At 39.9% G+C, this 27,541-nt stretch overlaps 1 long non-coding RNA gene across 1 annotated transcript; it reads left to right on the top strand.

Moving 5' to 3' along the window:
* Window positions 1-94: 94 nt before the first annotated feature.
* LOC136176821 (uncharacterized) lies at window positions 95-18,852 on the top strand. The gene is made up of 3 exons (XR_010664633.1): window positions 95-460; window positions 7,402-7,473; window positions 14,670-18,852. It is a non-coding gene; the product is annotated as an uncharacterized lncRNA (long non-coding RNA).
* Window positions 18,853-27,541: the final 8,689 nt, after the last annotated feature.

Below are 27,541 nucleotides of genomic sequence, written 5' to 3'. Positions count from 1 at the left end.
CCGGGCGGGGGGAGGGTAGGGAGGGCGGCCAAACGGCAGGCTGCGCCCCGCCTCCTCTTAAAGGGGCAGCACGGCCCGGCCCGCCTCTCCGCTCAGTGTCTGAATGGGGCTGAAGCGCGAGGGCGGCCGACCGCCTTCCTTCCGTCCTTCCCTCAGGGAGGGGGAAGCTGGGTCCCGCTCCCTCGGCCCCGGGTTACCGACTTTCCGCCCCGCCCCCCGCCCCCCGCCCCCTTCAGCTGGGGCCTAGCGCGGCCCCCGGCGAGCCTCAGAAAGCGGCAGCGGGCGGCCGCTTCCCGCCGCGACCCTGAGGGAGGCCTGCCGGGACTACGCGGCGGGCGCGGCTCTCGGGCATGCGCGGCGGCGGCGGCGGTGTGCCCGCAGGGCCGGCGCCGCGCTCAGGCCCCGTCCTCCTCCCGCCGCGGCCTTCAGGCTCCCGGCGCATCGGGGGCCGATCGCGGAGGTAGGCGGCGGCGCCCCCGCGGTCCCCTGCGTCTCTTTCTGCCTTAGGCCGCCCGCCTTTGGGTTTTTCCCTCCCGGCTTTGTCCAGCTTCCGCCCTTGCGGGGGTTCTCCCGTCGCCCCAGACCTGCGGGTTTGGTCCGCCCTCCAGCTTTTGGAGACTGGCGTTTATTTTAGGCAGACTCTACCCAATACCTGTTTGTCCAACAGACAACCTTTTTCTAAAAAAATAAAGTGTTTTACCCACGGGGAATCAGAAGGTTTAAGCTTTGAAACGTCGGCGGCGACGGCTTCCTGGTGGCGAGAGGAGCACGGTCAACTTAACGTCTTCGACCTAAGACTGAAAACCACTGGGGACCCGGCTTGTAGGGGTGATGGAGACGCCAGGATAAACTTAATGAGGAGTCAGGCACTTATTCTGATCTTACTTGGTCGGCTCTCACGGTTTAAATTTCTGTCTGGTGTTAAATGAAATGCCCAGCAGAGGAGTTGATTTGAATTCCGTATGGACTCGGTGTATATAACAGCGTGTATTTTTTCAAAGAAATGAGTGTAAAGAGAACAAATACATGGGGAATTTTAACAATTGCCTGTGTAAACAAGCCCTATTGTGAGTAGTACCTCTGCGTTAAGAAGAAAACCTGAATGGGCGATAAATTTGGATTTCTCCTTATATCCAGTTGGTTCGCAGTGGTGGGCCACCTGTCTGGTGACCTATTTAGAGCCCTTTTGAAACAGCTGTTAATAGTACGTAACCACTAACATGCAAAGAGCAATCTAGACCTTGATCTAGAGGATATTTTAAATTTCAAACCGAAAAAAAAGCACTCTTGGAAATTTGAGTCTTGGAAACATGGCTCGGGACTCAGACTGTCTTGTGTGTTTGTGTTGTGAGGCTTCAAGGTTTTGATCACTCGAATATTAAGTCAGCCTAGGCAGTACAGTGTATTGTGTTGATATTTCTGAGGACTGCCTAGGTATTTTCTTGTTGTCATTCTGGAAGTCTTTCAGATCAAGTGGCCAGGACTTAAAAAAGTCCCCGGTAAGAATTGAATTTTAATCACCTTTTACTTAAACTCTGCTATTTTTGTGTACTAATATATTTAAATCAGCTAGTTTTTAATGAAGGCCCCAAATAATACAAGATGCCCTATAATTTACTGATTCAGATTTGACACAAAATGCGCCTATGGGTTTTATTCAGCCTAAGAAGTGATTTGCAGGCAGGTATGATGCATAGTTAGAAACTAGAAGTGAGAGAAAACAATGATTCATAATACCTAAAGCACTCCCTCCAGGAACTATGAACAGGATGAGAGGAAGGAAGGATGAATATGGAAATGAAAACATTAGTTTCACCTTTCACAATTCTGTTGAACAGGCTGAAAGGAAGCAAAAAATCTAAATAATGACTTTTCAGCCTGTGTTGCTCTAAACCTATAAAGAACACTCTGATATGGTAATATACGTGTGTATGTGAATTGTTAGAGATGTGCTTTCTTGCTCTGCTGATTTATAAAAGATAATCAACATTTATTCCTACCATAGTTGTGAAAGCAGAGTGTGGGGAGAGATTAAAAAATCACTGTACTCCCCAAACTCAGCCCTTGACCTTGGTTATTTCTCATGTCCTTTTCTTCTCAATAGTCACTTCACTGGAAATTTGGGGCCTTTTCCTTCACCCTGCCAAATGCAATATTTAAAAGTCCCCACTTCTCCAAAATATAGAAGTTAATTGGTGATGTTTAATTGTATAAGTAAAGAAAAAAGGCATCTTATTTGCTCTTTAGTATGAAAGTGAAAAAGTACAAAAGTCACCTTAAAAAAGAGGTTACTGACACCTTCAAATTAGTAGAACTGTCTGAGGTTAACATTAATTTATAAATCTGTTACTGTGAGAGGTTCCTGGTAGGAAACTTTTAAGAGGTCCCTGGAAAAAAGTGAAAGTCGCTCAGTCGCGTCCGACTCTTTGCCACCCCGTGAGCTATACAGTCCATGGGGAATTCTCTAGGCCAGAATATTGGAGTGGGTAGCCTTTCCCTTCTCCAGGGAATCTTCCCAGCCCAGGGATCGAACCCAGGTCTCCTGCATTGCAGGTGGATTCTTTACCAGCTGAGCCACAAGGGAAGCCCAAGAAGTCCCTGGAGGCCCTTATTTTTGTTGTAAAGTGTTGACAGGGTATGTGGGAGACCACTTCAAACTATGAGGGAGGGCTCCCAGGTGGTACAGTGGTAAAGAACCCACCCATCAATGCAGGGGACATAAGAGACACAGCTTCAAATCCCGGGGTCAGGAAGATCCCCTGGAAAAGGAAATGGCAACCTGCTCCAGTATTCTTGCCTGGAAAATCCCGTTACAGGGAACCTGGTGGGCTACAATCCATGGAGTCTCAAAAAGGTCAGATACCACTGAGCAACTAAACACACACAACTATTCTTTAAAAAAAATAAAAACTCCCTGCAAACTGATGGAAAACTGTAAGTAGCAAGCAGTGCTGAAGGTTTCCTAAAGACACCTCTTCAGAAAACTCACCTTCAATCGGGTGAGTTTTGAATTCAATCGGGTGAGATTCAAAACTCAGCTTGAGTCGGGCTAATTAAATTTGAAACCCTTTTCTTTTTTTCTACTTTTTAATATTTTTAAAAACTTTATTCTGGAAAATTTCAAGCACACACAAAAGTAGAGGTAATAGTACAATAAATCCAAATACACCATTCATCCAGCTCGAACATTTATCAATATATGGCCCATAATATTTCACTCCCTTATCCTTTATGCATTATTATGATTTTTCTCCATAAATAGTTTAAATATGAACAGATAATCTACAACATCATTATCGCACCCAAAAGTTTTCTTATCACTTAATATCCAGACAATTGAAATTTCCCTATTGCCTAACTGATGCCTTTTCACACTTGGTTTGACGAGTGTATATGGCGCAGTTGTTCCACACTGCATTTGGTTAGTGAGGCCTTTTCTAAACCACTAAGAGGCAGTTAATTCCCTGTTTAATTCAGTGAAGCAGATAGCAATGTTTTTCTAAGGAAGATGTTTGGATTGTTGAAAAGCATTATATAAAATATAGTGAAATGCAAGGAAATCACTTTTAAAATCCTCATATTGAAAGGTTACTAATTGATAGCCCCCTGTAGAAATGTAATTATATCTATTGCCAATAAATCTTCTAAAAATCTAGGCATTTGTTTTATAGTATAATTTGTCCTAGAAGTCCAAATGAAGCATTTTAAATTATACTGAGAAAAACCTAAAACTTTAAATCAGTTCATTAGTACAATAGGCAACAACAATAACTGCAAATACTAAGAATCTACGTCTCCAGTGAGCTCAATTTTAAAGCATTTTTGATTGCTTTATTATGTAAGTAGTATACCTTAATTGTGGGGCTTCCCAGGTGTCTCAGGGGTAAAGAATCCAGCTGCCAATGCAGGACGTACAGGAGATGGAGTTTCAATCCTTGAGTCAGGAAGATCCCCTGGAAGAGGCAATGGCAACGCTGCTCCAGTGTGCTTACCTGGAGAATCCCATGGACAGAGGAGCCTGGCAGGCTACAGTCCATGGGGTCACAAAGAGTCCGACACGACAGAGCACAAGAGCACACCTTAATTGTAGGAAAACAGCAAAAAAGAAGACATATAAAATCACTAAAAACTGGAAATAAGTCTTCTTGGTATCTAAGTAGACCCCCAAGATGATTCCATTTTAGTTTTTTGCTTTAAGGAAACACTTTATCTAGGACTAAAGGACGAAGTTAAGGAAATAACCAGATTCTCAGGATGGAATATTGCTAATGTTAGTATTGTTAGCCTGTACATGTAGTTTATGAGGTAAACAGCACAGATTGGTGTACACAGTCCTACTATGGGTTATAGTGCCTGCAGCAATTAGAATGACCACTAACAGCGAGAGAAGATCCTAAAACCTTTTAGCGGAGCTACTGTGAAGGACTTGGTCTATGGTTATAGAAAATTCAGTATGATAAAATGTCATTCCCATGACTAAGAAGAAAAGCAAGCACGTATTATCCACTTTGGTTATCCCAGAGAGAAAAACAAAACATATGGTATACTTTGCATATTGCTGACCAGAAAAACATTCACTATTCCCTGGATGGTTACCATAGTTACACAAACCGTTTATAACACCAAGAGGGGGAACTAGGTCACAGTATTGAAGGAGCTTGAATTATGCAATTATGTTTCCTAAAAGCAGGGGAAAGGGTTTAAAATTTAAGGAAGAGAGATTTACACTTAAGTTCAAAATTGGAACTCTGGCCTAATTTTGCTGGGGAAACTTAGTAAATCTGTCCAAAATTAAATGGTTGATATTGCAGGTGTAAATCATTTAACCTGTGCAAATAATGAAATAGCTTGATCCATAAGTGTGATAAAAGACATGCCAGCACATTCTGTCCTCGTCCATACTCCATTATCTCAGTGAGTGGTACCATAGCTTAAAATGTTTTTGCAGATAAGCAATAAACCCAACAATAGCCTAGAATCGTAGAGTAGCCAAAACCTGTAAACTGAAGTTTTGACCTCTTACTTTTGCAAGTTTGAGATTAAAGATTGGGGCAGTGCTTGACATATGGGTATGTTTAATTTGTTGTAGAGGTTTTCCTATTAATTTCATCAAAAGGACAAAGACGTGTGGTTAAAGAGGTAATGTACTGAAAGCCATGGTAGCATAGGCTTCACCCTCTTTAAATTATGTGGGTTTTTTTTTTTCTTTTTTACTAAGTACCTCAAAAAAGATGATTTTATTCAAGAACTGTGCCTGTTGTCTCAGAGCCCTGCACAGTGCTGAGTAAACATAGGTTGAATGAAGGAAAAACCAAAAAATTGCTCTCAAGGTTACACAATTTCAGATGGTCATTTTTAATCTCCTGATCAGTATAGACTTGTATAAATAAAAGTCACTCAGTCGTGTCTGACTCTGTGACCCCGTGGACTGCAGCCTGCCAGGCTCCTCCGTCCATTGAATTTTCCAGGCAAGAATACTGGAGTGGGTTGCCACTGCCTTCTCCACAGACTTGTATAGTTAACACTAATCTTAGATCAGGGATGTCCCCCAAAGGAAGAGAGGACAGGCAACAGGCACCCTCACCCAGTAGCTGGGTGAGCCACTACTGATGTTAATTCATCATAACCATTGTGTTGTTGCAGTAAGGGGCACCCCTTCCGGGTCTGAGAGTGGGCTCTGTCTAACACTGGGAGGTGAATTGTCCAAGGAGACACATGCTGACAAAGCAAGAGTTTTTATTGGGAAGGGGCGCCCGAGTGGAGGGCAAAGGGGTAAGGGAACCCAGGAGGACAGCTCTGCTGTGTGCGTGGCCCGCAGTCTTGGATCTTATGGTGACGGGATTAGGTTCCCGGTTGTTTCTGGCCAATCATTCTGACTCTGGGTCCTCCCTGGGTGTGTGCGCATTGCTCGGCCAAGATGGATTCCAGTGAGGAGGATTCTGGGAGGTTGGTAGGACAGGGACTGGCTTCTCTTCCCTCCTTTAGATCCGAATTCTTTGGGTTGGTGGTAGCTTGTTAGTTCTGCGTTCCTTTCTAGGACCTCCTGTTTAAGGTAACTCATGCAAATGGTTACTATCTGGCCTGGCCAGGGCAGGCGGTTTCAGTCGGTGGTTCCCCTAGCAATGTCTGTAGGGAAGGATGGTGAAGAGGTTGAGAAGCTCTGTTAAAGATCAACTCTAGACCAGCTTCTTTTTACAGGTGATAATATGGGGACCATGGGCTTCCCTTGTGGCTCAGCTGGTAAAGAATCCACCTGCAATGAGGGAGACCTGGGTTTGATCCCTGGGTTGGGAAGATCCCCTGGAGAAGGGAAAGACTACCCACTCCAGTATTCTGGCCTGGAGAATTCCATGGGCTAGTCCATGGGGTTGCAAAGAGTTCATTTCACTTCAATATGAGGACCCAGATAAGCTAAGTAACTTGCCCAAGGTCACACTGCATACATGAAATAAGTGCACACCTAAAAATTTAAGAGTAAAACAAATATTAGTTAATCTTAGCTCATAATCATTGGAAAGGAGAACAGTACCCATAGAGGGGGAAAAATTTTTTTTTAAGAACTTGGGATATTATAAAATTACTTTTTCTGAGAAGTCTTGCAGTGAATTTGACAAAATCACCTATAAATGAAAATTAGAATTTCCTGAATGGTAATTATCCAAATAATCACAAAATCAAAATTATGAGAAATCCTCCTATAATCCTTTAGACTGTTACTTATTTTCAAGGGCAAATGCCTCAGGCCTTCAGCTCTGGTTAAAATAAGAATGGTCTTTTAAAAATGAAACTCATGCTACTGGCCAGGCTTCCCAGGTGGCTCAGATGGTAAAGAATCTGCCTGAAATGCAGGAGACCCAGGTTTGATCCCTGGGTCGGGAAGATCCCTTGGAGAAGGCAATGGCAACCCACTCCAGTACTCCTGCCTGGAAAATTCCATGGACGGAGGAGCCTGGTAGGCTCCAGTCCCTGGGGTCACAAAGAGTTGGACACAACTGAGCGACTTCACTTTCACGCTACTGACCAGGAGCTTTCTGCTAAATCTTTTGTTCCTTGTAATGATTCTAATTGATTACTTAATGAAGCTTTATTGGAGCTATTGTTTCATTAATTGCTCTTGGCATGGTTAATTTAATCCAGCACTTCAATGAATATTGATTTAGCCTCTGAGGGTAACAAATTTTTAAAAATTGCTTATCTAATTTATTTCCATAAATTGGGGTTCTCTTGATTCTTTAATCAATGGAGACCAGTGTATCTTGATTTACTCAGTATATATGTTTCTGAAAAATTATAACCTTATTTTGCTAGAGTATTTTTAAATGGGCTAGTTCTATAAAATAAAAGAGCCACATTTTGGAAATATTTAACAAATAATTTATCTCATTTTCATTTGTCTTCTAGACTGCTCTCAGTTGTTCCATTCTGCTGGAGAAAACACAAGATTGTGTTCTTCATTACCTACCTGCAGCCGAGGTGTGGCATCTTTCATGTGTTCTAACTTCTGTTCCAGATTCTTTAGCATAATACCCTTTGGTCATGGAAATGACATCATCAGGGAGACAACCTTGAGGAAATGCCTGAAGTGACAGTAGAAATATTTTTTCCTGTTATCTGCTGAAAGTAAGTACTAGAATTAGAGAGATTAAAAGAACAAAGATATAAAAGATATGGGGAAAATTTGTGTGGAAAGTACTAGAGGCTGAAAATCTTTCTGTTATAGGAAAAATAGAAGAGTCAGAGAAAGGAATGATTATTTGAGCCATTGATGGTGGTGGGTATAACACAAGAATTAAGATTTAGGGATCATGACATTTAAATTATATCTATAGGAGGTATTCATAACACTTTTATGTATAACAAAAAATACAGTTGTAATTCAGGGTTGGACTAATAGCTTATCTAATGTAATCTTTGAAAAGTGGCATGTTGATTCAAAAATAATTTCAAAAGAGCCTACTGACTTCCTTACATGATGTTAGCTTTATTATTTTTTTAAATTTATCTTACTGAAGTATAGCTTATTTACAATGCTATATTAATTTCTCTTCTACAGAAAAGTGATTCAGTTGTACATATACACTTTTTTCATAGTCTTTTCCATTATGGTTTATTAAAGGATACTGAATATAGTTCTCTGATGTTAGCTTTAGAATTATAACTATTTACTATTCACATAAAGTATCTCTGGAAGAATAGTCCAGTGTTATCTATGATAATAGTTGCCTTGGCTTTAAAGCCGGGGATCTGGAGCTGGAGAGAGAACTGTTTTTGCAAATGTTATTTTGCACATTTGATTTTTTTTAACATATTTATTGCTTTAACAAAATATAAACTTTATTTTTAATATAAAAGAAGCAAAAGGATTTCCATGCATCCTACAATAACAAAATGCATATGTATACTACTCACTGGGAAAGGAGCACATAGTGTTTAGCTTCAGTTCACTTTTAATGAGAATTTTTCTGCTACTGTTGCTGGTTATGTCTGTCCTTGGCATAACAGCATTCTAATTGTGCATATATTGTTATACAAAGTTAAAATTAAGAAATACCACAATTAGTAAGTTTGAAGATTTGAAGATATCACCCTTTAGAAACTGATCTAGACATTTTCACTCAGAAGTACATTTTTTTTGTGAATTTTTTTTAACAGTTTAAGAGAAGTTCTCTTAGCTTTTTCCTCATTCAGTATAGCCCTCAACTTGTTAAGAGCTTTCTTGATTTTTGTGCAGTCTTACTTGAATACCTTAGGTTATCATTGTTACGAGTTAAATGTTTGAAAGTTCATATTCAGGCTGATGTTCTGATTCATGCTGTGTATAAGTTGTGCCTAAAGCCACAGAAGGGACCTATGAACCGTGTCTACTGCAGAAGGAGTCCTTCCCTGCTGTCCCTTACTGAGCTGTGGTCTTCTCTACATGATTGAAATTTAAGCAGAAGTAGCTAATGAAGAGGACTCTGAATATAGCAGCTGAAAAAGGAAAAAAATTGGGATAAGAGTCCAGATGTCATAAAGCAGAGAGAGGATGACGTACAGGAAGCAGTTATGATTTCTGTTCCATGGCTCAAAGGGTTCCAAGAAATATTCCATTCCACTGGGCATATTTTTCAATTTGGGGTAGGAATCAATTAATTTTTTAATAAAATTGATATTATATGTGTTATATATATAACACACAGGGAAACAACTGAACATAGTGACCTGAGAGGTTATAATACCTCATGTAAGGGATCTTTTGCAGAAACTATTTTTCAGTTTTCTAGAAAGAATGGGGCTTTCTAGAATGCTTTCTAGAAAGAATGGGGCTGACAGCTCTTCTGTAATGAATAATGACCTGGGAAGAGAGAGACGGAGAAGCCAGGAAGGAGCAATTGACAGGGAAGTGAAGTTATATGAAACAGAGGAGCTAGATACAGAAAATTTCCAGGAGGTAATATCAGTTGGATTTAATAGGATTCCCTGGTGGCTCAGATGGTAAAGAAACTGCCTGCAATGCAGGAGACCCCAGGTTTGATCCCTAGGTTGGGAAGATACCCTGGAGAAGGGCATGGCTACCCACTCCAGTATTCTTGCCTGGGAAATCCCATGGACAGAGGAGCCTGTAGGGCTACAGACCATGGGGTTGCACAGAGTCAGACACAAGTGAGCGTGTATGCTTTCTCCAAACATCATTAACTGTTGCTTCCTAGAGGTAACCTACTTGTTTGTAAAGAATAGCCCACTGTAGAAATTGGAGTCTGGGAACGTGTTGGGAAGGGTAGATAGACTAGAGGAAATGATGTAGATGTGCAGTGGTCTTAAAAACGTTTTCCCACATGCCAGGACTTAGCTAGCTTCGTATTAACTTCTATCAGTAATCTGGGAGTTGGTGATAACAGATAGCAAGGACATACAGACCCTTGGGAGAAAAAGTTTCTGCAGCGGGTCTGGTTGCTTATTTCTTGAATGTCTCCAAGGAAACCATGACTGACCTGGCAGGCCCTGGGAATTTGGCCTGTGGAATGTTTTTTTATTATTAGTGACGATTTTGTGGTGAACACCCGGAGAAATGGAACACACCATACTGGCTTGTCAGGTTCCTTTGCACAACTCGGTCACCTGGTTTCACAGTTGGGGACCTGAGTCTCAGTTGCCGTAGCTGACTGTACCGCATAATGTGTGTACTTTAACAGCTCCCCATAAAAATCATGGACCCTGAGACTCAAATGGGCTTCCACAGGTAGAGATACTTAACATACGCCTGTAGTTTGCTGCTAGACAGAGAGAGAGAGAGAGAGGATTCCTTGCAGCTTCAGACCCAGGACATTGGAAGCCTGTAGTAACCTCTCTGGACTTCCCAGCACATCTTTTCCGGTTACTTTGCTCTCTGTCCTTTGCCATAAGTCTTAGCCATGTTCGTAACCTGCCATTGACTCTTGTGAGTGGTTCTGGACTCACCAAAGACAACAGCCACATCCAGAGTTCTGAAGAAATTTAAAACCCAATTTGTCCATTCAAGTCTTGATAGGATTCACTGAAAAAAAGAATAATCGACAGACACAAGTATGTGCTGTGTATGGATTTAAACAGAATCAAATATTTGATCCATGTCCAGGAGACATTTATAGTCTTGTAGGGATACAGAAGCACGAATATATAGTGTTAGGGAAATGCTTATAAGAATAAATATAAATAAAATCGAATTAGGAATAAATGTAGAAGCAAGGCAAAATATAAGAGAAAATTGGTAGAAGTCAATCATGGTTTCTGGAAGATGGTGTATATTCAAGAAGAAATATGGGACTATGTTGTCAAATAATGGCTTTTCTCCCTTCATATCTATTGTAGCAGTATGTAAAAAAAACACATTGAAATAAAGTATGTGAAAGCAGTATGTGAAATAAAGCACATTTTTTCTTGGATTTATCTAATCAGTGCTGAGTCCAACTGAACTTGGAATTATTTGTGTGGAATCAAAATTTGCACTAAATCAAAATGTACATATCTTATGGGATGATATTTTTTGAGCCCTACAGTTATTAATTACAGCTGTGAGTTAATATGCTTTACTATTACCATTCCAAAGACTCTACCCAATTCCTTTTATAATCAATAAATTGTATAATCAATAAATTCTTCAGCTATCTAGTTAAACTGCTTACAGTCAAAGATTAAGAATAAACTTCAAAAGTTCTGCTTCTGGTATTAACCAGAGAGCTCCCATCAAATCACTCTTCTGCAAATAACAACTATAAATTCTGGATAAGATATTTTTAAAATACCAAGAAGCACTGCAGAGCAAGCAAAAGAAGGCAAATTCTGGAGGGAAGTCAATACTTAGAAGAATGAAATGGCACTTCAGAAGTTTCCTATTTTTATGTCTTTTAGCCTTCAGCACCCAGTTCTATAGGACGATGTACACTTGGAAACTTGCAGATGTATTGGCTTGGAGAGCCAGAGAGTGGATTCCAGCACAACCACAGTGTGATACACGGCCTAGAGTCAATAGCATGTTCTGCTTTGACATTGGGTAGAGTCAGGAGGGCTATGAATGGCCTAACACCAAGTTCCCTTCCCCACTCTGCTCCCATGGTCTTCAAAGGTCCTCTAGCCAAACAGCCCTTCTTGTTTTGAGGACAGGTACATTTCCTGCCTATCCCCAAGTGGCAGGCTTCAGTTCCCTGCAAGCCCTGAATGGTGTCTGGTATCCTCCCCCAGGCTCTGAGTACATGTGACTGACTCTAAACTGCCATCAGTATCATGACTTGGTGTCATGTGTCAGGCCATTGCTATAACCCTAGGTTGACAATCCTTGCCTCACCAAAGAGATGAAGAAGAGGCAATTAAAACAACAAAAAATGGAAAGTGGAGGAGAAATCCCAGAAAGGAGAAACCCACAGAGAGGGAGCCTTAAAGTCTGTGTAGAAACTGCCCACGTCTCTAGCTAACTCCTAAACCACCCATGTGCAAGTTGCACTCCAAGCAGCCCAGATAAACCCAAGAACACTGCACTGGCTTAAGAGTTAGAGTTCAGCCAAGTCTGCTGTATACAAAGACAAAAAGACATTGCTGCTCTTTAGAGAACATAACAGAAGTGAGATCTGTAAAGTACATCATTCTCTATGTCCAGGATAATATCTAAAACTACTAGACATACAGAGAAGTAGGCAAAGGTAACTGCTAAACCTAGTTCAATGGTGAATTAGCCCCACAATGAATCAGCTGTTGGAATTCAACACAAGGATTTTAAATTAGCCGTCACAACTATGCTCAGGACTTAAAGCATATTTGTAATGAATGAAAATATGGAAAATCTCAGAAGAGTATAGAAATTTTTAAAGAACTGAAAGGTAATTGTAGTACTGAAAAGTATAATGTCTGAAATAAAATTTACACTGGATAGCCTTAAGAACAGAAGGAAGTGTTTGTGAATTTGACGACAGATCAATAGAAATTATTCACTCTGAAGATCTGAGAGGAAAATTGCTATCAAATGAAAAAATGAGCAGTACCTCAGGGACCTGTTATATCAGATAATACCAAAAGATCTAACATGTAGGATCCTAGAAGGAAAAGAGAGAATGAGGCATGCAATTTTTAGTGTTCTATTTTATGTGAAGTGCTACAATATAACTTTAAAAACACTGGATAGTTAGGACTTCCCCAGCAGTCCAGTGGTTAAGAGATTGCCATGCAATGGAGGGGATGCAGGTTTGATCCCTGGTCTGGGAACTAAGATCCTACATGAGTTGTGTCAACTAAGACCCAACACAGCTAAATAAATAAGTAGATATTTTTTAGAAAACTCTGAAAAGTTAAGGATGTGTATTGTAAACCATAGGACAACCACTCACACACACACACACACACACACACACACACAAAATCCTAAAAGTTTTGCTAAAATTAATCAGTTAAAATGGAATTCTAAAAATTGTTCAAAAAGTAATGAGTTTATTCTAAAGAGAAAATAGGAGCTTCCCATAGCCTACTCTCATTCTATCTTTACATTATCCAGAATGTTTTAATATATATATATTCTACCTCCTCCTGTGCTTGAAAGTAATTGACCCAGAAATAGAGTTTTCTGTATTATAGCACATTTCCTTTTTAGTCATGTGTTAATTCTGTTCTTATAAATCCATTTAAAAAATATTAAAGGAGTTGCTACTTTACATCAAAAGGGTAATTTTAATGAATCCTTAGGTTTTTGTTTATAACATTTCATATTTCACAAAATATTTTCATGCTTATTCTTCACACTGACACTGAAGCAGACAGCATTTCACAGATGAAGGAACTGGCTTGACTAGATTAAGTATCTAGGCTAGATTCTAGCCCCAAGTTTAATAGCTCCTGAATGGTGGTGTCAGGTATTCTGGCTTCTAATAAAAAATTTGCCATTATCCTGATATAAATTAAAAGAATCGTTTAATAATAAAAATTCTCATTTTGTTTGTTGTATAAATTTAGATTTTTAGAGAAGAGTCTTTCCCTTAAAGTGACACTTGTTTGCTTAACTATTGCAATGTATTTAGCATTTTTACAACTTATGAGAAATGTTTAATATTCTCCATTATTGGATAATAGTAATTGCTTGCAGCCTTGCCACCACAAACAACACAACAGTGAGTACTTGTGAAGTTACCCTGTGAACCATTTAAAATTTCTCTAGGGTATATCTAGGAATGAAATTACTAGGTAATAGCTTGTGGACTTTATCACTTTCTTATAATACTTCCAAATTGATCTTGGAAAGGGCCTCACCAGTTAACACTCAGTTAACAACATTTGGGGTGTTTCTTCTGTATATCCTCACCATCACTTGATTCTATCCAACTTCCTAATCTTGGTCAGTTTACTGGGTATAAAAAACACATAATTATTTCACTTTGGACTTGATTACTGGTGAGGTTGAGAATCTCTTTATGAGAATTCTTTGACCATTTTCCTGTAGGGTTTCCTGTTTTTTCTTACTGGTTTCCATAATTTCTCTGTAGCTATTTTTCCCCTTATTGATTTTAAATACTGTAAATATCTCTTCCCAGTCTGTTAGCTATGTATTAACATTGCCAGTATGTTTTCTTTGAACAAAACTACTTAATTTTGGTGTATTCATGTATCCATTTGTGAACTGAGAGGCTTGTTTTAAGAAATTTTAAAGAAACTTTCCTCTTTTTAATATTTTCTAATCTTTTACACCTTTAATCCAACTGGGATTTATTTTTGTATATGGTGTATGGTAGAGACAAAGTTTTATTTTTTTCTTCCGTGAAGTGAACCATTTTTCCATGATCCATTAAATAATCCTTTTTCCCTATGACTTGACTCAACCCTCATGCATATTCCTGTTCTGTTCCCTTGTTCGTTTTGTCTGTCCCTTATCTGAAATACAGTTTTTAAGTTTTGTTGGCTCATTACCACATCTTAATATTTGGTAGGTGAATCCCTCCTCTTTCTCAAATTAGGGAGTTTGTGGAGGTTTATTTATTCATATATATTCTGACATTCATTTGTCAAACTCCCGTAAAAAATCTTACTGGAATTTTATTGGAATTGCACTACATTCATAGATAATTGTGGGAGGGCTAAACAGTTTTACAATGATAAGTCGTCCCAACCAAGAACATGATATAAATGTCTAATTAAGCAGGATTTCTTTTTTTTTTTTTTTTTTTTTAATTTTTTAGTTCCTGAAATTCCCCATCTCTGTGAATTAACAACTCCAGGACCTGGTTCTCCTCTCCTGACTGTAGCAACTTTTGGTTTCTCGAAATTGCCAGCATTTCTATAAGTTCTCTCGACAAGACCTCCAGATCTTCCAGCGCTGACAGCAGCCGCTCTCGCGTGCTATTACCGCCGGCAGCTCCTAAGCCGCCGCCCGGCCGCTCCTTCTCCTTCTCGCCGCTCGACGCCGCCGCCATGCTGCCCACAGACTCTAAGCAGGATTTCTTATCTTTCATTTCTCATTTTTTAAATTTATTCAAATATCTTTAAAAAATACATGCACGTGACAAATCCAAACAGTAAAAAGGAATATACGGTGTAAGTATATATAGTCTCATGCCTGTCTCCCCATCCCTCTTCCCAGAGAAAGCCAATTTCTTACCAGTCTTCCCAGAGATTTTCTATGCGTATATATGATAGAATATTTAAGTGGGACTCTTCCATCAAAATTTTACCTGAGGAAAGAATTCTTTACGTGTTTTATTCTAAACAGACCACCATGCAAAAATTTCAGAGTGGACACATGAGTCTTGACCCCTTATCCACATTAAAGATTACAAGTTAGGAGAGAAGCTATGTGATTACTTTAAACTTAGCTGTGCTGTGGAGTCGTTCAGAAAGTCAAGAGAGAGAGCTTTCAGTGAGAACTGTCAAGAAGGTCTAATATGTTTGCTTATAAATCAAGGAGACATAGTCCATTAACTGACTCACCTAGAAAATCTTAAAAACGAAGAGATGAGTAGCTCCTGTGGGGTAGGAATGAAGGAAGCTTTGCTGTCACTTTGGGATCAGCTTGCCATCCTTGGCATTTGGCCTGAAGTTGCTCACATATTTCCTAAACATCAGATGAGGGCCACAGAGCCTATAACTGTTGAAAATTCTGACCTTGAGGAACCATGGAACTCCAAAAAGAAAAAAGTCCCTGTGGAATGGACCACGAAAAATGCTATTTGCAGTGAAATGTCAGCAAGAGGAAAATGCATTGTCTGAACCATGGTACAGTCATCTGTTCCTAGTCGCCTTCTCAGAAGCACAAAAGCACCTATGATGTAAAAACATAGTTTTAAACTCTTGCTGGAACTGGGGAATGGGAAGCTGTATGATTTAGTTACCATATTTAAATCTCTTGTGATCAGACACATGCCCATGGTCCTGTTCCAGATCAAATGTTCTCCAGTAGTCGTGCTGAGGTCTTTTTATGGTAATGTGGAATATTGGGAACCATAGTCCCCAGAGCCTCACCAGGGTTCTCGCTTCCGTGCTTTACAGTACAAAGTTCTGAGGCTTCTGCTGAGACTCTCAATTTACCGTTGAAAGTGTGCAGGCTCTCTCCTGCGGGCCTTCTCCCTATGGAGTGGGAAGAGATGCCTCCACCCTGGAGGAAACACTAGTCTCAGGCTCTTTAAGTTCCATCTTGCCACCTACAATTCTGAAACATGAAATGACTGGATCTCCTTTTAATCAATATCCAAGATTGCCTGCACTACAGATATTTTTCTGCATATAGTTTTTGAATAATTTTTTTTGTTGTGGTGTTGGTGATTTTGTTTGTTTGTTTGTTTGTTTTTAAAGAGGGAAGATTATAGAAATGACACTGGGGGCTTCCTTGGTGATCTAATGGTTAAGACTTCATCTTCCACTGCAGGGGGTGAGGGTTTGATGCCTAATTGAGGAGCTGAGATCCCACATCCCTTGAGGCCAAAAAAACAAAACATGGAACAGAAGCAATATCGTAACAAATTCAGTAAAAATGGTTCATATTAAAGAAAAATCTACAATAATACTAATTAAGGGTAGAAAATTTCAAAATAGGCAACACTAAAAAGAAATACATTGAATTTCCATGTTCACAATCTACCACCCAGAGTACTTTTAACACTTTTTTTGTATGTCCTTCCAGTCTTTTTTCACCTGTTCCTTTTGTTTTTTTTTACATAATTGAGCTGATAATATTTGTTTATACTCATTTGTACGTAATGACTAAATAATTTTTTTTTTTTGGTTCCGTTGGGTCTTAGTTGTGGCACTCAGAAACTTTACTTGTGGCATTTGGGATCTAGTTCCCTGACCAGGGATAGAACCCAGGTCCCCTGCATGGGGAGTGCAAAGTCTTAGCCACTGGCCCACCTGGGAAGTCCTAGTAATATTCTACCATATAAAAATATTACAATTTTTGGCCATTCAGGTTGTTTTTGGGTTTTCTATCTCCTAAGATTGAGATGACCATCTGTATGCTCAATTGCTTTTATGTATTTTGGATTATGTCCTTAATAGAGGCCTCTTAAAGCAGAATTATCGAGTAAAAGCTCTTGCTACATATTGATATTCAGCCAGACAGTCTCTTTTCTTTCCTTTCTTCCTTCCTCCTGTGAATCAGTCAGCAGTACCCACAGCAGCTGCTTCTCTTCTGTGCTTTATGTTGTACTCTTTGAGGTCTTGGATTTTTCTCAAATACCTCTTTCAGTTGCAAAGTTCTTTGCACAAAACAGCCAGCTAACCCAGTGGGCCCCCTATATGTTTCTATATTAGCCCCAAGTTGAGAAAGAGAGAAAAGCTTAAGGTTCAGTTTTTATCTATCCTGCTTTCCCAAACTCTTAGCTCTTCCCAACCATCTTTAACAACAGAGATACAAATTAAAATATTTTACATATTTCATCTTACGTAACCCTCACAACAACGACATTGAGTCGGTCTTATCTGTTTTATAGATACAGAAATTGAGGCACAGAATTTAAATACTTTGCCCAAGGCCATATACTAAACAGTATATTCAAGACTTCAATCCAGGCTTATCTAACTTCAAAGTTCTTTCTACTATACCACTGTTCCTTCCTCATTAACAGAGAATTCATTGAACAAATGCCTTGTGTTCTCAAATTATTATGTAGAGGATGAAAACTCTCATCTTAGATTTTTGTGCCTAGAGCCTGTGAGTAAGGCTGACAAAAGACACACTCACAGGAGAAAAGGCTTACAAATTTTGTTTGATGATGTTGTTCAGTCAATAAGTCATTTCTGACTCTTTGCCATTCCATGAACTGCATCATGCCAGGCTTCCCTGTCCTTTACTATCTCCCAGAGTTTGCTCAATCTCATGTCCATTTAGTTGGTGATGCCATCCAACCATCTCATCCTCTGTCGCCCCCTTCTCCTTTTGCCCTCAATCTTTCCCAGCATCAGGGTCTTTTCCAATGAGTGGACTCTTCACATCAAGTGGCCAAAGTATTGAAACTTCAGCTTCAGCATCAGTCTTTCCAATGAATATTCAGGGTTGATTTCCTTTAGGATTAACTGGTTTGCTCTCCTTGCAGTCCCAGGAATTCTCAAGCCTTCTCCAAAACTACAGTTTGAAAGCATCAATTTTTCGGCACTCAGCCTTCTTTATTGTTTGTTTGATGTTAATATTTTAATATTTTCACATGCATGGAGACCTTCATATAAAGTGAATATCCAAAGAATCAATTAAATGCAGGGGGCTTATACGCCATCCTAACAATGGGTGCTAAGTCCTAGAGAAGTGACAAGACAAAGTGAAAGGGGTTTAGACTTCTGTGGGTGGTAAATGGTGGGAAAATAAATATAGGAGGATAGTAATGGAAGATGGGTTACTGAGTAAAGTTTTATTTATGTGGACTCATCTTGGCACCATCTACATCACCTATGACAAATGTTTTTCCCTTCCTGGTCCAGGAGAGGGTGACACCCTCACAAAAGGAAATTTGTGCTCTGCTTTTAGACAGAAAAGGGGAGAGCAGAGAGTTTTTCTTGCATCAGCTGCTTCTCAGTTGCCCTCAACTCAAAACAATCCTTATGCCAAAGTGGCATATTTGGGGGTGGTATATTCTGATCCTCTTCAATTTTCCACTTCCCCTTGGTGTAATTAGATAAATAAAGTCCAGATTTCTCTTTATTTTCCTCTATTATATTTTCCTCATGTTCAGGCAACTTGTTCTTTCAGTTTTCCCTTTAATCTTGGCTTCATAACTGTGAAACTGAAATTTTATCTAGGTAACACAAAATGATTTTTTAAGAAGATTGCTGTTAATTAATAAAGCATTGCCTGCTGATCTAGGTGCTGTTTTTAAATTAAAATGGAATGAAATTGCATTTGTATTCTGTTTTAACAATAAATGGGCTTTCTTGGTGGCTCAGATGTTAAAGAATATGCCTGCAGTGCAGAAGACCAAGGTTCAATCCCTGGGTTGGAAAGATCCCCTGGAGAAGGGAATGGCAACCCACTCCAGTATCCTTGCCTGGAGAATCACATGGACAGAGGAGCTTAGAGGGCTACAGTCCATGGAGTTGCAATGAGTCAGGCACAACTGAGAGGCTAACACTTCTTTGACAATAAAAGTAGTCTGCTGCAAAAGGACTTAAGAATATTTCCAAAACAGGTGATATATTCTTACCTTTTTTCTTGTCCCGAGTAGAATTCAGTACACATGCTGATTACTTTCTTGGCTTTGCTAGTGGGATTTTAGATATAAAATTAAGCACATACTAATTGTTCATTAATTAGCTAGTTGTGATTTTAAAACTCAATTAAGCCTAATTTAGATTTCTAATTAAGAAATTCCTAGTGTTCATCGATGAATGAATGGATGAACAAAGTGTGCTGTATGTACACATAAAGGAAAGGAAAGGAAAAGGAAGTCTTGAAAAGGTAGGTAAGTCTGATATGTGCTACAATAGGGACAAACCTGGAAGGTATTATGCTAAATGAAATAAGCAAGTTACAAAAGGACACATAGGTTTCCACATACAGTACCTAGAGCAGTCAAATTCATAAAGACAGAAAGTAGAATACAGTAGTTGCCAGGGGTAGAAGGCATGGAGATGAAAGTTCTGGAGATGGATGGTAGTGATGTCTGCTCAACAGTATGAAGGTACTTAATGCTACCGAATCGTACACTTAAAAATGATTTATTATGTGTTATGTGTATTTTATTACAATTTAAAAAATTACCGAGCACCCACTTAAGTGCCAGTCACTGATAAACAAGACAGTAAAGTGCCTGGTCTCATGAAGCCTGCATACTAGTCGAGGAAAAACTGACTAAGCAAAAAATAAGATAACTATGAAGGTAATAAAGAAGGACCTGTGATTCCTTGGGGTAAGGGATACTCTATTAAGAGTTAGTGATATTTATGCCCTGGTGGCTCAGACGGTAAGGAGTCTACTTGCAATGCAGAAAACCCAGGTTTGATCTCTGAGTCAGGAAGATCCCCTGGAGAAGGAAATGGAAACCCACTCCAGTAAAAAATATTTGAGATAAGACCCAAATGATGAGAATGATATGTCTGAGGAAGAGAATGAGGCCAGGGTGATCGATGAAGCAGACAGAAGCCTTTCATGTACCATCTGGAATATTTTGAGTTTGTTCAAACAAGGATAATGACAGGTAAGATGAAGGGTCAGCACACTTCTTCTATAAAGGATCAGATAATGACTAATTCAGGCATTTTAGCCCAGAGGAAAACAAACTCCTACAAAGACATTGGGAAGAGAAAGTCTTGCTGTCTATAATTTTAAGAAAGGAGTGTAACCAATAGTAACCATTCTTTTGCTACACTTGGAAGTGATCAGAGCATTTCCTAAACTATCATCCATCTAAAGGGAGGACTGATCACAGGAGGAGGGGCTGGAAGTGAGAAATAAAGAGAAAAACACGAAGGCTGACATATTTGGAAGAGATCATGTTGTTGCAGCTTGAACTACTGGCAGAATTGGAAGTAGGCAGCTTTGCTTCTGAGCCCTGTTAGCACCATTCCATCGTCCAGTCGATGTAAACTCCTTAGGTGTTTGGCAGATAAGATGCCCAGGACATGTTTGATGAATAACATGTTTACCTGTGTTTCCTGCATTTTTTGTTTATTCCTTGAGAAATCAATGCCCTAATGCTGTGTCTTGGAGGCAGAGGGTTGTGTGCAATACGAAGACTTTTCTCAAGGAAGGAGGGAAAAGATTTAGAGAGCTAGGCTGCTATCAGACTCTCCTGAGATGAACTTTGTCCTAAAGAGATAACTGGCTCTCTCCTCCCACTTTTCATTAGTGTGACATTCACTGGTTATTATGTCACAAGTCTTTTTTTTTTTTGCTGATATTTTGCCAATTTTATTGATTGAACAATTTATTCTTTTTATAGGTCATGTCGGATTTTAGAGCATGTACTGTGTTTGTGATGGCCATCTATCTCTTAACTATCAGAATGTAACAAAATATTGGAGGTTATTTTAATGAGAACAGTCTTCTCCAGGAAGTCTGTGATGACCAAAATAGTAGGGAATGGCAACCCACTTCAGTATTCTTGTCTGGAGAATCCCATGGATGGAGGAGACTGGCGGGCTCCAGTCCATGGGGTTGCAAAGAGTTGGACACGACTGAGCGACTAACACTGACTTACCTTCCACACAATGTCTTGCTCAGTGGTAAGGCCCAACTCTTCATCATAACCCAGTGATGATGGTAAAGTGAGATTGTGAACGCTGCTCAGCCCCCACTCCCCAGTGGGTTTCATCCGCAGACATCTGGTGGCAAAGGTGTCCACAGCATGGACAGCAAAGAGCCGCTTCAACTGGGAGCAGTAGCAGCTTGACATCCAGGAGGAAGGAAAACAAGAGGTAAGTACTTTGTGGGAAAGGTTCCAGCACCAGTCTGTCTTGATCACTTGTCTGGGGAAGCGTCTAAGGTAAAGCCCTTGCCCGCTTTTCTTTCCGGGGCATAATCATTTGAGATGTTGTTGGAGGAAAAGACTTTGAGAATGCCAAGAGGATGTTCTCCAGCACCTGGGTAGCTGGGTGGCTGTAATGACCCTCCTCTTACAGTGTGGGCCCTGGGAAGAACTTACTGGGCATCACAATAGCTCATTTTTCTTGAAGTCAACCTATAGGACATCTGTCCCAGCACACCTTCCCCTTTCTGTGGTTAAAACATCCCTCTGGAGAATGCCCCCTGAGTCCCTGAGAACTTTATTGTGCTATCCCCACCCTCTCCTCCCCTTGCACCTCTCTCTCTGCAGTCTCACGGTCTCAGTTCAGACGTCAGTCAACATGCCCAGCTCAAGACCACCTCTTTAGCTGGTCTGAGAGCTGTTGCCAACTCTGGAAACTCAGAAGTAACTCCCCTTTGTTCTGGTCCTGCAGCTCTAAACTCTGAAGTGAGAGCTTTGGAATCTTCTAACCTGATGAGGATATTCAAGGACCTGTCTGATAAGTGTACTTTGTACCATAAACTCAAGTAAATAAAAAGCAAGTCAATCAACAAAATACAAACATTTTCTACCACTGAATTGCTAAGGCAATTCAAAAGAATATGCATCTGGAACAAAAGGCCATTCCAAACGAGGTGCCCTAAAAATGTTTTGAAAGTGGTAAAATAGTGGAATAAAGATAGTCTTTCCAAATAAAATTTTTCTTTGAAGTACCCCAAATCAGGATTTGTAAATTTGGTTTTTTCTTTAAACAGAACTGATTTGAGACGTTTACACATTATCTGCAGCAGAGTGTGTGCTGTCATGTTCATCATGAACCTTCTACAATCTTAGATACTTGCACTGACGTTCTAGAGGTTTTAAGTTAATGTGATTTTTCAAATGCCTAGGATTATTTAACTATTATATACTTAAGAATGTATAGATGATTGCTTGAATAGTTATGCATGCCTTTTGACTATTTGTCCAGCTATACTTGAGAGCTACAATGTTAAGGTGTATTTTGCTCAACAGTGAGAAGCTGACTTTCAACAATTTCGAGGTCAAGCAGGCAACAGGTAAATGAAGTCAGCCATAGAGCACTTACTTTCCATCTATTTCCACACCCTCCAGCCACTTTAGGGCACACTTGCAATTCTGTCCTATCTATTATGCTCCAAACGAAGTCTTGAAAAACTGTCAACAACTTGTTTGCCATCGAAGCTTCCATTTTACTTCTATTACTTGACCCTTATGGTCTCTTATTTAAGAGTTCATGGAGTAAAAAGAGCTTCCCTTATTAGACTTTTGGGATTAAATGGTTGAGGAAGTACTTGTGATCCGATATCACTAAATAAGTAAATTATCTTAATTTATCGACCTGCTCTGCAGAACTCATTTTTAAGTTGTACAACCTTCCACACAATGCTTGCTCAGTGGTAAGGCACAATTCTTTATCATAACCCAAGTAGTCTTACTTCACCTGGTATGCTCTTTTAGGCTACTGTCTTGAAATAATTTCTCCCATAGAAGAATGTGTTGGCCAAAGTAATACCTGACCAAGTATAAATAGTGCCCCCAGCATTATCAAGTCACTTTAGCATATGCTGCCCCCATGAACAGTTTGTTGGAATTTTCATGCCGTTCTTCATAAAACCACCGATGTTTCCTTCAAATTATTTTTTTAGAGTAAGAGTTTTCTAAGTTTACTTGAACAGCAATCTCAGAGGTTCCAAAAAGGGCCACCTTGTTTCACACCCCAGGGAGATCCGTGTCCTACTGCACGACACCCTCAGTATTCCACGTGAATGTACCCCCCCCCCGGTGTTGTGCAGCTCAGCGGCTTTGGATTTAAGGTTGTTGTTTCCCGCCCCCCACCCTGATATGTCATATTTATTTTGAACACTTTGAAAAACAAAAACACACAAAATATCCCAAGGATCATAAAACATATTCCTAAATCATACCAAAGTATTAATACTATGAATTTGATTTACTTTATTATCTGTATTTCTATGCTGTCTTCCCAGACTTTGAAAAGTCACCCCAAAATGAAGCATCTCTGGCAGGATAAGATGATGGAGATTTCTTGCTCAAGCCCTCTTTGTTTCAATCTCTTGGACCCTCCTAAGGAAGTATGCATTCTCTGAGGCAGGCTCATTACATGGAAACTGCTTTACTTCCACTGCTGCGATACTGACACAGGTGAAGTCCATGTCCCTCAGGATCCACTTGTCTCAAATTCCTACTCCCCCTCTTTTGATTATGTTGTTCAGTCACTCAGTCATGTCCAATTCTGCAACCCCATGGACTGCAGCATGCCAGGCTTCCCTCTTCTTCACCATCTCCTGGAGCTTGCTCAAACTCATGTCCATTAGTTGGTGATGCCATCCAACCATCTCGTCTGTCCTCTGTTGTCCCCTTCTCCTGCCTTCAATCTTTCCCAGCATCAGGGTCTTTTCAAATGAGTCAGCTCTTTGCATCAGGTGGCCAAAGTATTGGAGCTTCAGCTTTAGTCCTTCTAATGAATATTTAGGGTTGATTTCCTTTAGGATGGTTAGATCTCCTTGCAGTCCAAGGGACTCTCAAGGATCTTCTCCAACACCACAGTTCAAAAGCATCAATTCTTTGGTGCTCAGCCTTCTCTATGGTCCAACTCTTACATCCATACATGACTACTGGAAAAACCATAGCTTTGACTAGACAGACCTTTGTTGGCAAAGCAATGTTTTTGCTTTTGAATACACTGTCTAGGTTGGTCATAGCTTTTCTTCCAAGAAGCAAGTGTCTTTTAATTTCATGGCTGCAGTCACCATCTGCAGTGATTTTGGAGCCCAAGAAAGTAAAGTCTGTCACTGTTTTGTTTCCCCATTTATTTGCCATGAATTGATGGGACCGGATGCCATGATATTCATTTTTTGAGTGTTGAGTTTTAAGCTGGCTTTTTCACTCTCCTCTTTTACTTTCATCAAGAGGCTCTCTAGTTCCTCTTTGCTTTCTGCCGTAAGGGTGGTATCATCTGCATATCTGAGGTTATTGATATTTCTCCTTGCAATCTTTATTCCAGTTTGTGCTTCATCCAGCCCAGCATTTCGTGTGATGTACTCTGCATATAAGTTAAACAAGCAAGGTGACAATATACAATCTTGATGTACTCCTTCCCCAGTTTTGAACCAGTCCATTGTTCCATGTCTGGTTCTAACTGTTGCTTCTTGACCTGAACACAGGTTTCGGAAGAGGCAGGTCAGGTGGCCTGGTATTCCCAGCTCTTTAAGAATTTTCCAGTTTGTTATGATCCACACAGTCAAAGGCAAAGTCAATGAAGCAGATATTTTTCTGGAATTCTCTTGCTTTTCCTATGATTCAACAGATGTTGGCAATTTGATCTCTGGTTCCTCTGTTGTTTATAAATTCAGCTTGAACATCTGGAAGTTCTCGGTTCATGTACAGTTGAAGCCTAGCATGGAGAATTCTGAGCATTATTTTGCTATCGTGTGAAACGATTGCACTTTTACAGTATTTTGAACATGCTTTGGCATTGCCTTTCTTTGGCATTGGAATGAAAATTGACCTTTTCCAGTCTTATGGCCACTGCTGAGTTTTCCAAATTTGCTGGCATATCGAGTACAGCACTTTAACAGCATCATCTTTAGCTCAGCTGGAACTCCATCTTTTGACCCTGCTCAAAGACTGCCAGGGCTGGAATGGTGCATTTTCACTTCCTTGAAATCCCTGTATGGACTTTCCTGAAGTCCCCTTATCCTTCTCTCCTTTCCTATATTAGCCATGATGGTGAAATGACCGCCAGAGAATCCAAATTTCAGGGGAAAGGAATGAGTTTTCAAAATAGTATTCTGATTTTACCTATTTTACCTGTATCATATCTCTTGTTAATTGCATTCAATATTTTGAAATGAAAAGTGACGACAGAAGTACACATACTTTATCCCATGTTGGTTTCCAAACTGCAGGCCACTGAGCATGTGTGTTCATCAAGTAATCCACCACAGTGCACACAGGTAAGACTGACTAGAGATGCTTCTGTGAGCCTCTGTTAGTTTTGTTGTTGTTGTTGTTGTTAGTTTTTATTTCATGAGCATCCTTTTTTTTTTTTATCAACTTGTGTAGAAAAACATATAATAACAAACAAATGGTAAAGCGTAATGAGATAGGCTTCATTACATATGAAATTTTTTTTCAACCATTGGTTACATCATTGATTATACCACTGTCTCTGTAGACTGTCCCTTTAAAATTCTACAAATAAAATGTCTAGAAACTATTTCCCAGCAATTATTTCAGATACATATGAGCAACTTCCTTTTAAGTTTACTTCTTTAGAAGCTTCCTAATTTAAATTGTTAAATAAAATTTCTCAAACTTCCTTCAAAGTGTGATTACACTTACTATTTTCTAGGATACAAACAAGTATCATGGGACAGTATGTCTCACTGGTTGACATTCAGTGCCCCAAATTAGAACCAACTCGAAAGTTATGACCAACCTAGACAGCATATTAAAAAGCAGAGATATTACTTTGTCAACAAAGGTCTGTCTAGTCAAGGCTATGGTTTTCCAGTAGTCATGTATGGATGTGAGAGTTGGACTATAAAGAAAGCTGAGCGCCGAAGAATTGATGCTTTTGAACTGTGGTGTTGAAGACTCTTGAGAGTTCCTTAGACTGCAAGGAGATCCAACCAGTTCATCCTAAAGGAGATCAGTCTTGGGTGTTCACTGGAAGGACTGATGTTGAAGCTGAAACTCCGATACTTTGGCCACCTGATGCAAAGAGCTGACTCATTTGAAAAGACCCTGATGCTGGGAAAGATTGAGGGCAGGAGGAGATGGGGACAACAGAGGATGAGAAGACGGTTGGATGGCATCACCGACTCAATGGACATTGAGTTGGACATCACCCAGACAGACTCCGGGAGTTGGTGATGGACAGGGAGGCCTGGCGTGTTGCAGTTCATGAGGTCGCAGAGTCTGACACAACTGAGCGACTGAACAGAACATTGTTTAGTCTTCTAGAACACTGAATTTGAGTCCCTACTGCAACATTTAGTCATCCTGTGATTTGAGGAGAACGAGTCAAAATGGTCATCAGTTTTCTCATTTGTGAAATAGGGTCAACAGCAATCCACCTATGGGTAAGGAGACTGACTTAAGTTGTACATAAAGCAGCAGCGTATTATAGGCACCAAATGAATGGTAGCTATCCTCATGGTGAGTTCTTGCAGTGCTGATAGTTTTGTTTTTTGACCTAGATGATCTCATTATGTGGGCCTTTACTAATTATTGGGCTTTATATATGAACTTCTGCAATTATATTTCACAAAAAGAAAAAAATGATAGCTATTTTTGGGGTTATCTAAATGTTAATTTATGTGATGGTCCCTTTAGCCTGAGTCTCTACTAATTGCAAATTCTAATCACATTATTACTTTAAAACAGATTAGTTCCACATAGTAAATTGGAGGCTTTCTGCTCCATCCATTGTAATACCTGTTGCAGAAGGAAGCTGGCATCTACACAAGGTCTCATCCATTGCTAAACCCCCTTCTGTTCAGTCCAAGGAGATACCAAAGAATTGAGAACAGAAGGTAGAGGAATTCAGCCATGGGATATGGCTGCCCTCTTTCTAAGTAGGTTGGCTCCTGTAAATTTCACACACAGGATTTCATCTTTTAAGAAATATGACTAAACGTTTGAAAACCACTAATTGCACATTCAGAGTCTGGATTTTATCATTTCAATGTCCAAGCCCTGCTAAACTGACAAACATGAGAACAGTCATAAGGAAAACACTAGGTGATCATCTTGCACATTTGAATTTACACTTTAAGTTCCATGTACATTATGTATATATATATAACACAGCGCCACTTCTGTATCATAGTACAGCTCTATAGCTATGTGTGCTTACTGTTTATGCCGTCTGGATGTTCCCAACACCTTCCAAGAATTCTGATTCTACTCATGAAAATTTCAAGATCATAGGAAATATTCGATTAAGGATTGGTATATGAAATCTCTAGTTTTTACTCAAAGGAATATCCTGTATCTAACCCTTCCTGTTTGGTACTACCTTCTGCCACCTCCCCACACCACCACCCCTCTCCCCCCACCCCCACTAAGTCAAGTCA

This window comes from Muntiacus reevesi, chromosome 10, assembly GCF_963930625.1.
Source record: "Muntiacus reevesi chromosome 10, mMunRee1.1, whole genome shotgun sequence".
NCBI lineage: Eukaryota > Metazoa > Chordata > Mammalia > Artiodactyla > Cervidae > Muntiacus > Muntiacus reevesi.
Note: the sequence above shows the minus strand (reverse complement) of the source record. Positions and strands in the feature narration are given on the sequence as shown.